The sequence below is a fragment of the Macrobrachium nipponense genome, chromosome 8 (genome assembly GCF_015104395.2).
Source record: "Macrobrachium nipponense isolate FS-2020 chromosome 8, ASM1510439v2, whole genome shotgun sequence".
Classification (NCBI taxonomy): Eukaryota; Metazoa; Arthropoda; class Malacostraca; order Decapoda; family Palaemonidae; genus Macrobrachium; species Macrobrachium nipponense.
Genome location: NC_087203.1, coordinates 72,939,141 through 72,956,964, shown reverse-complemented (window position 1 = coordinate 72,956,964; position 17,824 = coordinate 72,939,141). Strand labels below are relative to the sequence as shown.

Genomic DNA, 17,824 nt, shown 5'->3' with positions numbered 1-17,824 from the left:
AGACAGGTTATATCTTGTAAAAAGCAAAAACACGTGGGAGAGGAAACTGACGAGTTTACGAAAGGTAGTGAAACGTAATAAAAAATGGCAAAGGACATAGCATTGTTTAGGATGCCTGTAACGGTCAATGTTAATTCCTACCTCTGGGATTTTAGGATATTAACGAGACTGAGCTCATCAAATGTTCGTCTATGAAATAGCTTTGTTCAACTGGAGACTATATTACACAGAAGGTATTTGTGGGTTTTTGTGAGGCTAAATGATAGAACTCGTAAGTTACATGACACAAATCGTTCATGGTAGAGAGAGAGGCGAATCGTTATTTGGTTTGAACCATATTTATACAGTTGAGTTAGTGCAGAAGTTCATGAAAGGATGATTTGGTGTAATTGTAACATTTACACGAAAGGGAGAGACTGAAGCAAAGGACAGGATGGAGATGACGTTACCTATAAAAATAGTACGAATTATATTAGTAGTTGTCATGCTAGCAACACGAATGTTATAAAACCAAATTGTAGCTACGATAAAGCCTTAATCATAATAAGCGCGAAGGGTGAAGTTTTGGAGAAGTGAATTACAGGGGAGGAAATGCACAAGGAAATTTTGATCAGATGTAGAATAGGAATGGTCGTCAAGGGATGCCAACAGTTGCTAAACATATGTATTTGCTAAAAATATGTATAACAATAAAAGTAAGGTGACAATTGCCACTAAATGGAAATTATCACTGGGTAGGGAGGTCTTGTATTTATAGAAAACTGACTGGGGCAAGAAGTAAATCATTTAGAGGGGAAGAAGGAATCGGGATGGAGGGTAAGGGGTCTGGAGAGGAAGGCAGGAAACAAGGACGTTCTCCCTCTCAAACCACTGACTGTAGAAAATCGCCTTCTATTGAAAGGAAGGACAGGAAATGTGTCCTTTATAAGGATGACAAATACTTGTTACGGCTCAAGCAATGTCATGCACAGTGTCCCTTTGTCACCCAGTCAAACTAGTCATTCAACAATTTAATACAAACAAAAAAATGCAAAAATTTTACTTGATTCCTTTAGTTGCGGATAATACTGAGATTCATCTTTCTCCACAAAGTATTTATTAAAAAAAAGACGTGGGAAAACGAGAACAAAATGGATTACACAAGACAATTAAGTGACAAAAATAGGCTTAAACCTCTAGCATAAAAAAAGATCATTTCTCGGTTCGTTACCTCATTTAAAGTTCTTCGGTGAATCGGTATAACGACGACAAATGTCAAGATACATTTTCACTTTGCAATACTTTTGGGGGAATATCAGCAATTTAGATTACTCTATAGATGAACCTTTCAACTCATGATCCTAATATACCCAGTTTTCTCCAATAATGCATGCAATCTTGAACACCGAAAACCCACAACTCTTGACATGATCACTCATCATCAGTTCTTACCTCTAAATCACTTTGTCTTAGCCATTTATTCTCGGCGTTTCCATTTTATGTCAATTTTACTTTACTTCTCAAGTCTCAACCTCTGTGTACTTTGCCAAACCCTTTTACTCAACTCGATTGGATCACTACCCCAAACTTTCCAGCTAAATTTTCACCATTAGTCCACCACCAAACCCTCAACCTTCAAAGTTGATTTTCAATTTCAGTCTGCCAGTCGTCAATCCTCACTTCATTATCAAGCTATTATTCAATAACATTTATGGCCATCTGTAGAACCCTGACTTTTATTTTCCCATTAGGTAGTAACCAGACATATGCAGTTAGCTACATTAATAACTTTGAGCATAGCGTCCTGTAATATAACTTGTCTACTCAGCGCAATAACTAAAACCTTAGGCCCTCAACAGATTTATATCCAATAATAATAGTTCCATGCGTATACACGTTTAATTTATTTTGGAAGGCTATCAAGTTCCTAAGCAAAATTCTCGAGCAAAATCTGGACATTAGTAGTTTTGCATAAAACCAAGAATTATACCTCTTGAATCTAATATCCTTAACAAATTAATGAAAACCGCACAAAATCTGGACATTCGCACTTTTGCTAAAACCAAGACTTATAACTTGTGAAGCTAATAATCTTTAAAAATTAATGAAATATGCGTCAAAAGGCGATATGGAAGAACGGTAAAACAGAAAAGTACTAAATTGATGGTTAGCAAGGGAGAAATTCTGTTTCAATCCTCAAAATAATGAAGAGCCAAAAGCAACTAGCAAATACTTTCCAAATATAACCAGCTTATTATACTTCAGTACATCAACCTATTATATGTAAATACATGCAAAATCTGACTTCATTCATTCAAGCCAATATTACCTATATATAAAAAAAGAAAAAATCATAAAATGGCAGATCCAGGGTTTGGAAAGGACCCCTCTAATAGCTGACATTGCTTCGGTGTTATTTCAACTTTTGGATCTCGATTATTACCGTATCTTTGAAATTAGAATTATTAATGAGACCAAATTAAGGGATGATGTTTTTGTGAATGTGCAAGGATGTTGCTAATAGTGTGCTGTACGTAATACCATTTCAGGTATTTCACCGTACTTTCAACAACTGTCTACTACTAGCGTCCGATAAGAAGTTTGTTAAATATATTAGTACAAAATGTACGCGATGGAGTTCTCAAGTTAATTTTGTTTTGGTCTGACGGGGCTTTTCAAAACATTTTTTTTTCTTTTTTTTTTTTTGCAACTTATGATTGGCTCGATGATATGGGGAGGTAAAGGTACTCAAGAACGTAAATTTATTATGCTTTTGCTTTTTTACGCGATAGTTCCGATGTTGTTTCGTGAGGACGGATCATTATTTCTGTCAAAAAAACTTGACGTAAGCTTACCACAAAAGTCAAGACCATTCTGCGCATTTTAAAAAATCTAAACATCGGTAAGCCATAGATGTATGAAAACTGCACGTGAAAAGTTATTTTTCCGTTACCCCAGTAGAATTCAGGTCAGGCAACTAGTCAGAACTGTAGATAAGAGACACGGTCAGTTAGCGCAAGACGCCATAATGGAATTTCAGTTATAACGAGACCGTAATTAAGATTGAATATTCGCATTAGTATATTTCTACTGCACCTGCTTATAATAGCAATGGAAATTAACATCTTATTTTGTTACCTTGTTATCCAAACTGGCCTTATACCATCAAAGACCAGTGATCTTCAGAGCAGAACATATGGGAAGAAAACTCTGTTATTGATGGTCCCTAAATAATCCCCCTGGATCTGCCATGGGCTTGAACAACTAAATTTGGTCGTTTTAAATCAGTTTGGTTTGAGTACGACAATGACATCGTGATAAGGCACAATAAATAAATTGATATTGATGGCCGACAAGGCTTGACTGAAGTACAATTTCAAATATTTCTTTACCCTTCTTTTCGAAATTTGACTTTTCTTGAAAGTTCAAATTTCTGACTGTTCTTGAATGTTTTTAAAATTTATGACGTTTCTCGATGACCAGTATTCACTTCCTGATGATGCGTTACTTCAGTCTTCAGTTGAGAGCATCCGATCTACGTTTAACCTGTAATCAAAACAAGATCATTGTTAGAACTTGGGTCACTTAAATTGCGTAATTAACCATAAAAATCACCGTAAGAGTTCGCCAAAAATCTGTTTCTATATAATGATACATAAAACATGAAAACTATTCAGAATAACCCTAAGTATTACTTTCCAACTGATAATTCTTAATATACTAGCTTTGAGTGTGGAGACAGGTAGCTCGAGTGTCTAACTCCCCACCTCCCCAAAGAAGTTCACAGTATTAAAAATCGATACGCTTATTTTATCGCGTACTTTGCTTCTGGGGAGCCAAATATTAAACGATATTTGTCTTAGAATACATCGACCTTGCAAAAATCAGTAGTAGTTTTTAATTAGGACTACTAGTATTATTTTGAGTAGATATGGCTTAATCTCTAACAAAAGATAATGGGGGCAATGTATTTTTGCCGTAATTTTTGTACTGTTAGTGTCTACCAATGATTGTTCCCATCTTCTGATTACTAGTGTAGATATATTCATGCACTAAAAATACCAAACTGTCATAAGCATTGACTGCCATTTATAAAATATCCTCTTAAAATTTTTTTTGGATGTTCATATTCTAAACTGAAGGTAAACAACGCGCGCAAGAGAGAGAGAGAGAATTTTCCACGTCCTTTAGTATTCCCGAGTCTAAGCCTTCTTTCATTAAAGGTGATTATGAAAGCAATGTACTACATGTTTATCCAAAACTTGCGTTGAAGCTACACTAAGCACGAACCGTTCTTCAGATCTTCAAATTCACAAGAGAAAGTGAAATTCAAGGCGAAAATGCCATATAATTTATAGAAAGATAGCAAGCAAAATAACCTAAATACTTGCGGACGGACTTGATGTTGATGTTCCCAGGCTATAATAGTTACACGAGTCGATCTTTGGAAAAATGGAGCACATTTTTCTTTGTGCTGAACTGGAGATATTCGCCTTTTAAAAGTCACACTCTTATCTCATTCAAGAGGAGGCGATACTCTCATTTTTCCTTGCTTATCTGAAGCTGATCGAAAAATTTTTTTACTTTTTGCCTTGGTGTATTCATTTCATTTGTCAAAACAATGCGTCCTCTCCCACTAAAACCAAACTAAGGTTTTGAATAAATCCCTTGATAATAAAGTCTTCGCGTTTGAATGCCCTATTCAGGATTTAGGTCACTTATCAGTCACTAGAATTTTGCAAAAAGTATTTCTCAGTCTGCATTGTAAAGTGAATGATCGATTCTATCATTAAACGAGTTTATACTGATTAAATCTGTTAGATGTCGAAAATGCGACAGGTGAATACCAAACAATGAATTCTAGAAAAATACTTTGTATGGAAATCTATCATCCTTTTTAAATAATGTGACATGATATGAAATGACTTCAAACGAAGAATGAATACAAAGTGTCTGACACTTGAGTGCCTAACGGCTAACTTTACTCTAAAAGTTGGAATCAAATTAAATAGCAAGCGGGGGAAACTCAGGATATTGGCAATGCAGGGTTACTTCAACAATTAAAGATAAAATGAAACGACTAAAAATAAGCAATTACCCACCTTTTAAATTATAACGAACTAGTTCATAAAATATATACCGACCCTCAGCAATTTATATTGCATTTCAAGCACTGTCTTTTAAGATATTGTTGCCGTTGTCTATTGTGATACGGACATCACTACCAGCAAAGGTATTAAATCCCTCTTGTACCAGTAGATCCATATAAGTGCCGACCATTTCAATGATCACTATTCCTTCTCCTTTACATGGTAATTAGGAAAGGCATTGCGTCATCATGGGCATAAGTGATTTCAATAAGGATTTAGAATAACCCAGGTAATCGGCCTCAAGCTGTCTATTTGAGTTTAAGATAGGATATACTACAATTATCTCCTGTCTGTAATATCTGCTGTATTTGCACAGATTTTTTTTTTTATACCAAGGAGTTTCCGAGTTCGATAGTAGTCCATCTCATTGTAATTTGAAACTAAATAAAAGTCTATGATATTTCGGTAATGGATTGTATAAAATAATATTTTTGACAGAATTCGTACAAATTTTCAAACAGTCCATTACCCAAAATAACTCTCTCTGATGCCGCCCCCACTGCACTAATCGTCTTCACAGACTGTCAATCCAGTAGTCAGTTTTTTTTCCATCGTACGCATCAGAGAGAGATATACATATACATAATATATTATATATATGATTATAAAGATATATATAGCTATGACTATCTATATATATATATATATATATATATATATATATATATATATATATATATATATATATATACATATATATACATATATATATTATATATATATATATATATATATATATATATATATATATATATATATATATACATATATATATATATATATATACATATATATATATATATATATATATATATATATATATATATATATATATATATATATATAATACACACACACACACACACACATATATATATATATATATATATATATATATATATATATATATATATATATATATATATATATATATATATATGTATATTATATATATATAAATATATATATATATATATATATATATATATATATATGTATATATATTATATAAATACTGATAGATAGATAGCTATATATATCTTTATAATCATATATATAATATATTATGAATATGTATATCTCTCTCTGATGCGTACGATGGAAAAAAAAAACTGACTACTGGATTGACAGTCTGTGAAGACGATTAGTGCAGTGGGGGCGGCATCAGACAGAGTTATTTTGGGTAATGGACTGTTTGAAAATTCGTACGAATTCTGTCAAAAATATTATTTTATACAATCCATTAACGAAATATCATAGACTTTTATTTAGTTTCAAATTACAATGAGATGGACTACTATCGAACTATTATACTATATGATATATAAAGATATATATAGTATCTATCAATATCATGATAAATATATATACATATATAATATATATAAGATATATAATATATACTTATATTATAATATATATAATATATATACAATATATATATAATATATAATAATATATATTATATATATATAAATATCCTAGAAAGATACAAGAATATATATATAATTATTATATATATATATCATATATATATATACATATATATCAGTATTATATATATACATATATATATATATATATAGATAATTTAATATATATATAATATATATGATATATATATATGATATATATATTTATATATATATACCAAATATATCTATATATATATATATACTATCATATAGATATATATATATATATATAGATATATATATATATATATATGATATATATATATTATATATATATATTTATATATATATATATATATATATATATATATATATATATATATATATATATATATATATATATATATATATATATATATATATGTTACGCATAATGTGGATAATTGCCCTAATGTGACATTAGGCAGAAAAATTGCCTAATGTGTACATTAAGCAAGCAGTTTGCGTAAAGTTTACAATTTGTTAACATAGGCCAAACATGCCTGTTGTCCATATTATGCAGCTCAATTTCGCCCGATGTGAATACGACTGCCTAATCTAAATATATATTATGGTTTAGTGTAGAAATAGAAATTAATCCAACAGACAACCCACGGGAGGTTACAAGAGAATGCAACATGGTTAATGTGGGTATGGGACCATTCGACGCGGACAATTAGCCACTGCCACTTCGTCTCGAGGACGTTTTACCGCTGCTTATTCCTCACGGAGGACTATTCGCAGCCGCAAATAGGTCGTTTGTTTTCATTGTTTTGATTTATGTTGTTTGGTTGTTAATGTAATGAATACACTAATTTCTTTACCGACTATTTTTTTTCCCCAGTCTCCCTTCAAGTCTTCAAAATGGAAAACAAAAAGATACTCTTAGCAAACGTGGTAAAAGAGAAGTTTCAGCAGGCTTTATATACTCTTTTGGCAAATCATCCAAGAGTGATTCAAGCATCAGAATTCTCAGAGGAATAGCCTATAACTATCAAATGAACTAAAGTTTTTATTTCTTTATATTTGTTTATTTTTGATAATTTTAAGAATTATTTTTTGGTATAAACCAATAAAATTTATTACAATGTTGGAATATCTTGAATGATTTTTAAAATTGTTTCCTAAACCAATAAAATATTTGTTTTTTTAACCTCTTTTTTTTTTTATTTGCACCTTGTAGTAGCAAAGATTAAACTGACTAGAAAAATTTAAAGTTGTAGAGGGAAAAAACCCAATACACACTGTATTTATATTTCTGGTGGGCGGGAAATGACCAAGTGGCCAAAAGCTGGTGGCGAACTGGCGGTGGCTAACTGTCGGCGACGAATCGGCCGCGGCGAATCGTCACCAACTCGGTTAATGTAGAGACAGTTTAAAGAATTCCAATTTATTTTAATAAATACAAACATAATTATGCAATATCAGTAAAAGAGAAATAAGTCAATAGATCTCAGGGTTCAGTTGAGTCCAGTCAGAAATTTTTGCATGATCTGCCCGGGTGACAGCCCGAATTGCATTTCAATTTTTTTCTTAGGCAGCTGCATCGTCCTGATGTACATTGACACTATATATCCTTGCCCACCAGTGGCTCTTGCTGTTGCTGTTCTAATCGATAGGCAGATATCAGGAACCTCTTCAGACTTTATCAGGGGCTGTTTGATTGCACTTAGATCAGCTGCTGTAAATTTTGGTCCAAGAATTCCCTCCCGACAACCTATAGTGTATAGTCCATCTTGTTCCTTGAGGACGACCACTAACAGATTTTTAGGATCTGTTGGACCACGATCGACATCCCTCAGCGTAGCACACTGACCAATGGATAATGGCTTAAGTGACAAACCCAATGTTTCGAACATTCGAACAACACTCCAGTTACAGTGGTTCGTCATTCAATTCACATAAGGCAAAATACCCTCGCCTAATCTGAAAATCATGCATAATGTTGACAATAGGCAAGTAATTTGCCTATTGTCAACATTGTGCAAAACAAATTGCCTAATATGGAGATTACGCAATTTTTCTGCCTAATGTTCACATTAGGCAATTATCCACATTATGCGTAACATAATATATATATATATATATATATTATATATATATATATATATATATATATGATATATATATATATATATATCATATATATAGTATATATATATATATATATATATATATATATATATATATATATATATTATATATATATATATATATATATATATATATATATATATATTATATATATATATATATATATATATATGATATATGTATATATTTATATATATATATATATAGATTATATATATATATATATATATATATATATATATATATATATATATATATATATATATATATATATATATATATATATATATATATATATTTATATATATATATATGTATATTACGTATAGTTGTGTATGAAAGACACCAAATTAGCCTAATTAATATCACTACTGGAATCAGAGAATCACTAAGGTTGTAAGAGTGACCTTAGTCCTGAAATATGTTTGATTAAAAACACTACTTACCTTGCATAAGTATCGCCAAATCTCAGTCTCTGTCACCAGGATCAATGTTGTTGTCGTTAATGCCCTGTCTATAATTGTCTGTATCCTCTTCTATCGCAACCAAACCTGAAAGGAAACGAAAATATTTGTCAAATCACTGTCCCTTTATAAGAAATATTTAAGCAAAAAAAGACGTTCATAACTACATTTACGAGTTAGATGCATTTCTCAATAATCACAATTTGAATAAGGAATAATAAGACTTGAATCCCAATTCCATTTCATGTTTGGGAGAGCAATGTTCTTTTAGGTTGTTTAATTTACAAAATGGGATCTAAATCCATTTTCCTCAACTTTTGCTCATTTCCAGAGTGTTTGAGGTAAATCTTTATATTATTGAAGTCTGCCACCATAAAAAGATTTAGGTACGATATTGAGATCTAGGATTGTTTAGACAAGACAACAGGGCGCCAAGTGGGGTTGATGTTGAGGACCAGGGAACCATAGGGCGGTTGAAGTAGGATCATCTCAGGCCACCACATAATAGTTTAGATATGACAAAAAGACACAATTGGATGATTTAAACAGGACACCAGATAAGATGCTTGATGATTAAATAGGTTGGTTTAGGCAAGGCGCCAAGGCACGGTAGTTGTTTCGAGGATGCTATCATAGGGCATAGGGTGGTTTAAATGGGCTATCAGGCCACCATAAGATGGTTTAGATAGAACACCAAGACAATAGGATGGGTTAGAGAGGACGCCAAGGCAAAATAGTATGTTTTAGATAGGACACCAAGGCACAATAGATGGTTTAGATGGGATATCAATACACAATAGCATGGTTTCGGTAGCCATATTGGATGCCTTAGGTAAGACAACAGGATGCCATGGGATGGTTTGGGTAAGACAACAAAGAATATTAGGGAGGTTTAGGCAAGACAACACGGTACCCAAGGATGGGTTGAGTTAGGACAAGGATAGTACCAAAGGCGATCGCCCGCAGGGTATTCCAATATATTTTCCGCCTTTCTTTAAATCTTAAGCTGAGAACATTTATAAACAGAGTCAACAGACTATGAACCCAAGAGGGCTCCGGAGGGAAATCGGCTGGCTGAGAGGAGCTTTAGGCAGATACATAATTATGGGCTTATATAAAACAAACCAATGCTGCTGAATTCAGGATTAATTGCCAGAGACCCTGAAAGTATTTACTCCTCACTTATACATTTGAAAACGAAAAGACTCCACAACTGCAATAGCCGAACAATAAAACACTTAGAAAACTGATACTAGAAAAAGATGCTGTCTGCACTTGGTATCTCATGACAAATTACTGGTTCTTCCGATCCATTGAGTTCGTGGCATTGCGATGTTTTAAAAATAGACACATTCAAGTTATTTGATCCATCAACACAACAAGTAGAGCTTCACAGCATTTTCTAAAGCGGTTGAGCAAGCAGCAGAAATAGGCACGTACAATTATGAGTTCCATTTTCTTTAGTTACCCAATGCTACCCAAGATACGCTCAGTTTTCTATTTCCCCCAATAAAACGGATCTCGTAAGCAAGGTATTAGGCCGGTATCTGGAAGAAAACATCTGGTCCTTGTACATGATGACCGCAGTTTTCTGCAGGTTTGCAAATAGCTTGCAAACCAATGATTTATATAAATGCCATTTAAGAAATAAATCCTTTAATGTAACAACCGATTCAATAATTACTAAAGAATGAATACGTCTCCTTCAAATATTCCACTAACCATTTACATTTTTAAAAAATCATGATAGAAAGTCCATTATATATATATATATATATATATATATATATATATATATATATATATATATATATATATACTGTAAAAACACATTATAATTGAACCGAAATAGGGAAGGGAGTTATCGTTATTAGACCCGTTTATGCAATAAATTGTCATTTAGGAATGCAAAATAAAATAAAAATAAATAATTATCTTTTGGAATGGCATGTTCTCTCCTCAGTGTAATGTCAAAAACCTAATACTGCATAAATGTCACAAGAGAGTTCCGTATGTCTCCTCTGACGTAGTCTGAAAATCCCTTCGTGGCTCCGTTTTACTAGACAGCCAAAACCACCAATCTTTTCCATTATCAGCACCTACTTTTACTACCCCGTTCCTTATCTTCATTTTCCTTTATCCCTGAGTAAGGTAAGGACATGTATCCTCCTATAACGCTGATTGAACAATCATTTGCCGTAAAGGAACCCCCATTATAAATCACGTGTCTTTGCATTTCAGAAAAATTGCGGACATTTATCGTTTAGGTATTATTGATCAAAAAGGCTGAACACTTGAAACAAATTTAAATTTTCGTATACACGTTTATCTATAGCAACTGCTGCTTAACGTTAACATCTTTTAACACAACCTGTGACATGCCTTGTCTATCTTGGAGGTAGAGGGGAGTTTTACGTCCATTTCTGTTTTAGTACATCCCCGTTTACAGTCGGCCAAAATACCAGTATATGATATTATAAGAATCTCTTCTAAACCCTTCGTAAGCGGAGACACTCACAGGGAATACGAATTCATAGCATTCACGAAAGTACTGTACATCTCGTTTTCCTTTTCACCGTAGAAAATTACAAATACCGTAAAGAACAGCAACTTCTCGCTATTTCCGAAGGGTTTGCCTGAGTATTTTATCATTTGCAGTAACCTTTTCTAAAAAAAAAAAAAAAAAAAAGAAAAAAAAAAAAAAAAAAAGGTATCGAACCATATTATAACAATCAAGGGTGCAACGATCAATAAACCTTAAACGATTGACAGTCAACTATTTTGTCTCAAATTAAGTCAAAGCACAAATAAGCAAGTCTAGGAGAAGGAAATTTTACACAGCCATTTACTATAGTTACAGTCCTGTGAAAAAAGCTTGATACACTAGCCATTTTTGGCACTTATGATATCTAATATCAATTTTAAAAGATACATTCCTAACAAGAACACAAGTATTCATTAAAGGTAAAAATTCATAGGACGGGGGTGGGTGGGGGGGGGGGGGGGGGGGGGGGGGTGGGGGGGGGGGGGGCGGGGGGGGGGGGGGGGGGGGGGGGGGGCTACTGGCTTTCAGATCAAGCCAAGGCAAAGACGTCCAACTCTCACGGGCGTCAACAGACTTCCATCGGCGCACAGCCAAAACAGAACTTCTATTTAAGTAACCTTTTATCAACCGAATTCACCTAAAATGCTTGCTGCACATGAATCCCTTGAAGTCTACGCCAACTCTATCATCTGACCTTCGGCACGCGTGAGCCCAGGTCTTACTTAACTCGAGATCCTTCGGAAACGAAGAGCTTGTAAGTCCCCCTATCACTCGCACTGTACCCAAATACACTACAAAAAACCATTTGGAAATCCACACACAACAACGATATCACCGAGACGCAAATGAACGGTCACTTCCTACCGGGAATTTTGGCGGTTTACGAAAAAAGCGCGCGAAAATAGCAAAAGATAAAAAAATAACCTTTTATATTAATAATCTCTGTATTTAGCAAATAAAGGTAATTCATCATTAGATTCTTTGATAATTTCTCAATATATGAGACCCCGTAGGGGGTAGGGGGGTAGTGCCATCAATGCACCTCATGCTGTGCACTGTAGGCATTACTTAAGGTTCTTTGCAGCTTGCCTTCGACCCATAGCTGCAACCCCTTTCGTTCGTTTTACTACACCTCCTTTCCTATTCTCTTTCTTCCATCTTATTTTCCACCCTCTCCTAATAATTCATAGTGCAACTGCGAGGTTTTCCTCCAGTTACATCTTTCAGACCTTTTACTGTCAATTTCCGTTTCCGCGCTGAATGACCTCATAGGTCACAGTGCATGGCCTTTGGCCTAAATTCTATATTCGACTCAATAAATGAGAGGGATATTGTCATTTGAACCCCGCACGTTGCCATGATAATGGCTTTGGCGTAGGGTAGAATCAAGATTAGTAATCAAGATCTAGTACATACGTACTAGATATTGCTTCTAGACTTTGGGTAGAAAGACGTCACAAAATCACATGCGCATACAAATCCCAAACTCGTAGCTAGAGCGGGACTACCTGGATTATCTTTATTGTGGCTCTACCAGCAAAACAATACGCGAGATATTGTCAGAAGCACGGAATTGACTGAGAAATTATATATCGTGATATAAGATCTTGAGTTGACTGACGGTCGGCAACGAAACCTGAATAAATTATTTATTGCAAGGCTTATCTTAATGTTATCTCAAAAAGTTTATAAAAAAGACTTCATATTAACAAGTAAGTTATTATTTATACAATCAACAGTTGGCAATAAAGGTATGTGAATTTAAAGTTCTACATTTCTCCCGATAGCATGTCGATGAAAACTTAAATTGCCCAATTATGCTTCGAAAATCCTTACGTGCTCAACTTTCCTCTAACATTCTGTACTACCATTTTTATACGATTTTGATTTATCAAGTTTTTCCATCATTACAAAGTCAGCCAAGGCCTATAATTTTTTTCTCTGCTTTCAAATAATCATTCCTGCATCAAGCGTGTAGTTAAGTAGGCAAACTTTTAGTAATTTATCTAGACTTCATGTAAATTCGGAAACTGAGGACCCATATTTTGCCTGAACCATCCGTCTTCCCGTTCTCCTTCAGGCAGGGGCACGGTAGGGACAGGACATTCCTTCCCGCCAAACCGGCCGTCTCATTTTGATAAATCGTCGTTTGCCCCTAGAAGATACTCTGCGGTAACCCATGTCACAATACACATCGATTGGACATCCATGATATTAATCCCTTTGTTGGTGAAAACGTCACAGATCAAAATTTAATATCATTCAGCACTTGAGAAGGCAATTATATGGGCACGTTTATTAACCATAGGTCGTTTTTGGCAAACTTTAAAGTATCACCGTCAACTGCGAATGTTTTGAACTGAATATAAGAATTTAGGCCAAAGGCAAAGTACTGGGACCTATGACGTCATTCAGCGCTGAAAAGGAAATTTACAGTAAAAAGTTTGAAAGGTGTAACAGGTGGAAACCCTCGCAGTTGCCCTATGAATCAACTGTTAGGAGAGGGTGGAAAGTATATGATGGAAGAGAGAATATGAACGGAAGTATAGTAAAAGGAACGAAAGGGGTTGCGACTAGGGACCAAAGCACGCTGCAAATAACCTTAAGCAATGCCTACAGTACATCGTGAAAAAAGACTTACTAACTTTACTTTGACCTCTGAACATAAGGAAGTTGTGTCATTAAAGAAAACTTTTGGTTGAAATTCGCTAGATGAACATTAAGAATTTAAAGATCTTCACCGGAACCCAACTGTCGGCATGAAAAATAGGTTGACTATTTTCTCCGATCAACTAATTTTTTCGTCGAAAAAAGTAGAGTACGAGAGAGAGAGAGAGAGAGAGAGAGAGAGAGAGAGAGAGAGAGAGAGAGAGAGAGAGAGAGAGAGATTTGAAAAGAAACGTAAAAATCATTTCAATAACATGAAAGTTCTACTTGTTGGTAATTTAATACCATATAAACACTAACCATTCTAAAGTACGGACATCGGAAAATACAACACAAGAACTTTGCTTCAGTGTCCCAGTTGACTGGGTCTAGATAAATGACTAAGAATTTGCTTACTTAACAAGAAGCTTGATGCATTAATTATTATTTGGAAGTAGTTTTACATAAATCAAGGAAACAAAATTTGAAGCAAAAAAAATGTTACGCAACATAGGCCTGGGCTAAGATCGTTAATGACAAAAATTAGTTTTCTCTTGGAACTGTAGCCAGGAAAAAACTATTACCAGGCCACTCCTCAAAGAGCGCTTTTTGTCCATATGGTGTTTTCCCTATTGATTGTCTGAAAACTAGTCACCAAATTTACCTGCGGTTTGTATCAGATTATGTATCACCGAATTTTGAGACCTTACGTACGCTCCTCTGAAGTTGCAAAGAATATGAACGGCTTTGCTTGCGTCTAAAGTAAATTTCTATTTTATTATAACAGTAAAGCAAGATTACAGACGTTGATGTTCAGGTTGCCAAAACTATGAAGGCAGGACCTTTAAACGACCGGTTTCAGAAATTCAGTGTGATTCGTAGTTAGGTACTTCCAGAATCGATGGATTTATTTTTTTATTTCTAATGAATTTTTCAATGGTAGATGTCTTTATATATCATATAAAAGTGCGCTCGCGTTTCGTAAAAAATATAAAAATTCAAAATCGATTAACTTTGATAAAAGTTTCAACAGTTTTTCGTTGTCTGGTTTTGCAAAAATGATTGAAGAACAGGTTGTGATAAACACACAGTATTGGGCGGGAGTTGTGGTAGTTACAGCTAATAGTTCACGAGGAAGAGCCCGTAACGACAAATGACTTGCTGAATCTAGCAACAAAATAGTTCGCAGGAGCTTCCAGAAATATACCTTTTATACTGTGCTGATTGAAACTAGCTTTTAATTTTCTTTCATGAAATATCACGGAGAAATTGACTATATAAATCTAAAAATAAGTTTCAATTTCATTTGTGCAAATTCGTACTGTTCACATACTTAAAACAAGTACTACATATGTTTTTGTTACCACAAGACAAAAAATGCTGCTTCACATGTATCTCTCGGGGGAGTGAAACTGAACTGGGAATATTGCATGCATTACATAGGCAGCTAAATCAACGTTCATTACAGGAGGGTAAGATTTGATTAATAATAGTCCACTAAATTCCAGGGTAGATCTATATTACTATTCCGCGGCGGCCTAGACTATGGCAGTTGCGGTTTTTCTATGCAGTTTTACCTCCTGAACAAGAATTTTAAATAATATTTATTCGGACGACTGTAATTAACCCAGGGGGCAGTACTAAACACGGCGAAATACATTGCATGCTCCAATCCCTAGTGGATGTCGTATCCACGGTTACGTTCCTTGCAGTCCAAGCGGAACTATTCTTTAGAATTACCAATTCCAGTACTTGAAAATAGGTAAGCTTGAAAAGCAGACCATGCGTACCTGAGCAAAATATACCAATCAAGACCATCGGAATGCCTGCATCCAGAAACTAAAGGATTTGTCCACAGCCAAGACAAAACTGGGCAGTTATCTCTGCTTGTGCTTCTGATACGGAAAAAAAAAAAAAAAAAAACTACCAATCTCGCCGACATTTGGACTTACAATTTACAATAATGTCTAAATTACTGATGGGTCTAGGTAAACAACAATGACCAGAAAAAATAACATTACTCGGTCCTAGGTAGAAATATTACCGATATAAAACTAAAGCTGCTGGATACCGTTTATTTTTATTTTTTATTTTTTTTTAGCTGATAGGTAAGATGGGTGAAAGCAGAGTGAGGGAAGTTAGGTAGCTAACCATGGTAGATAACAGTTTAGAAAGTTAAGTATTAGTAAGAGTAATGCCAAGTTTGGTTCATCCAAAATTTTATTTGGCTAAGGGTACAATTTTTCTAATTAATATTAACATAATACAATAATGAATTTACGTTACATTAACATGGTGAATTGTACAGATTACATATTTTGAATTTTATGCCGGGTTATTCAAAAATGACAATGTGCATCTCTGGTACATGGGCCAAACGAAAACGCTCAGGAAGCCCTCCTGAGTACATCGTGAAATTCATCAATACCAAAAGCGGTTTAACTTGTTTACGGTAAGAGCGCGGTCGGCAAAGGCCAAGTTGAATTATAAAGCCGAATACCCTTGCTGAATTTGGGTTCAACCGATTGAGCACAAAACTAAAGTATTTAAATAAAGCGACTGGAGGAAAAATATAATGAAAAGGTTTCAATCCCCTGCACCATCGTAGGTACCCATTTCATCCTATATATCTAACCTTCACATACGTACGCATGAGTAGGAAAAACGTACCTTGTAATATTCAGATGCTAATTCCACAAAGCCCGTTGTAAGAGTGCCCCAGTTTTCCAATGTTCCAACACTCCTTCCCCTAATAAGCAGTGTTCTTTGCTTTTTACGAACGATATATCACTAACTGTAAATTGTTCACTTTAACCGGGACTATTTATATCCTAAAACCAAATTAATGAATAAATCATAGTAAAACGACATGAGTTGGGATAATTTCGAAGATATTCAATATACTCTCAAGTTTCATGGCTTAGCAAAAGACGGTTGAAGGAGGGTCCTTTCGTGTTAAATGGTGAGGGGTTGGGGTGGGGTTGGGAGGTGGAGGTAGGAATGAGTTGTTAATGAAACTCTTTCACAGCTGTTAACGAAGGAAATGCTGAAAGACAGTTATCATGGGACAAAATACCACATCGATAAATATTTTCTTGAACAAACCAAAGCTCTAATATGTTTACCTATATACTACGTGGGTAACAACAGGTTTATCAAAACTCCGCTTGGAAGTAGTTATAAGTTTTTATATATATAATATATATATATATATATTATATATAATATATTATATATATTTTATATATATATATCTCGCCATCTATGTCTGTCTGTCATAATACATACATACATACATACATACATACTAGCATACATAAATACACACATATATATATATATAATATTATATATATATATATATATATATATATATATATATATGTATGTATGTATGTATGTATAGACAGACAGACATAGATAGAGAGATAAATTTATCTGGAACCGGGCAGGAACCTGCTCTTACTCTTCAGCAGCCAGTTTTTGATAAAT

At 34.0% G+C, this 17,824-nt stretch overlaps 1 long non-coding RNA gene across 1 annotated transcript; it reads right to left on the bottom strand.

The window, feature by feature from the left end:
- Nucleotides 1-1,867: 1,867 nt before the first annotated feature.
- On the bottom strand, nucleotides 1,868-17,258 carry LOC135222850 (uncharacterized). Its single transcript, XR_010316367.1, has 3 exons — nucleotides 17,003-17,258; nucleotides 9,124-9,228; nucleotides 1,868-3,525 (listed from the first exon to the last, which is right to left on the bottom strand). It is a non-coding gene; the product is annotated as an uncharacterized LOC135222850 (long non-coding RNA).
- Nucleotides 17,259-17,824: the final 566 nt, after the last annotated feature.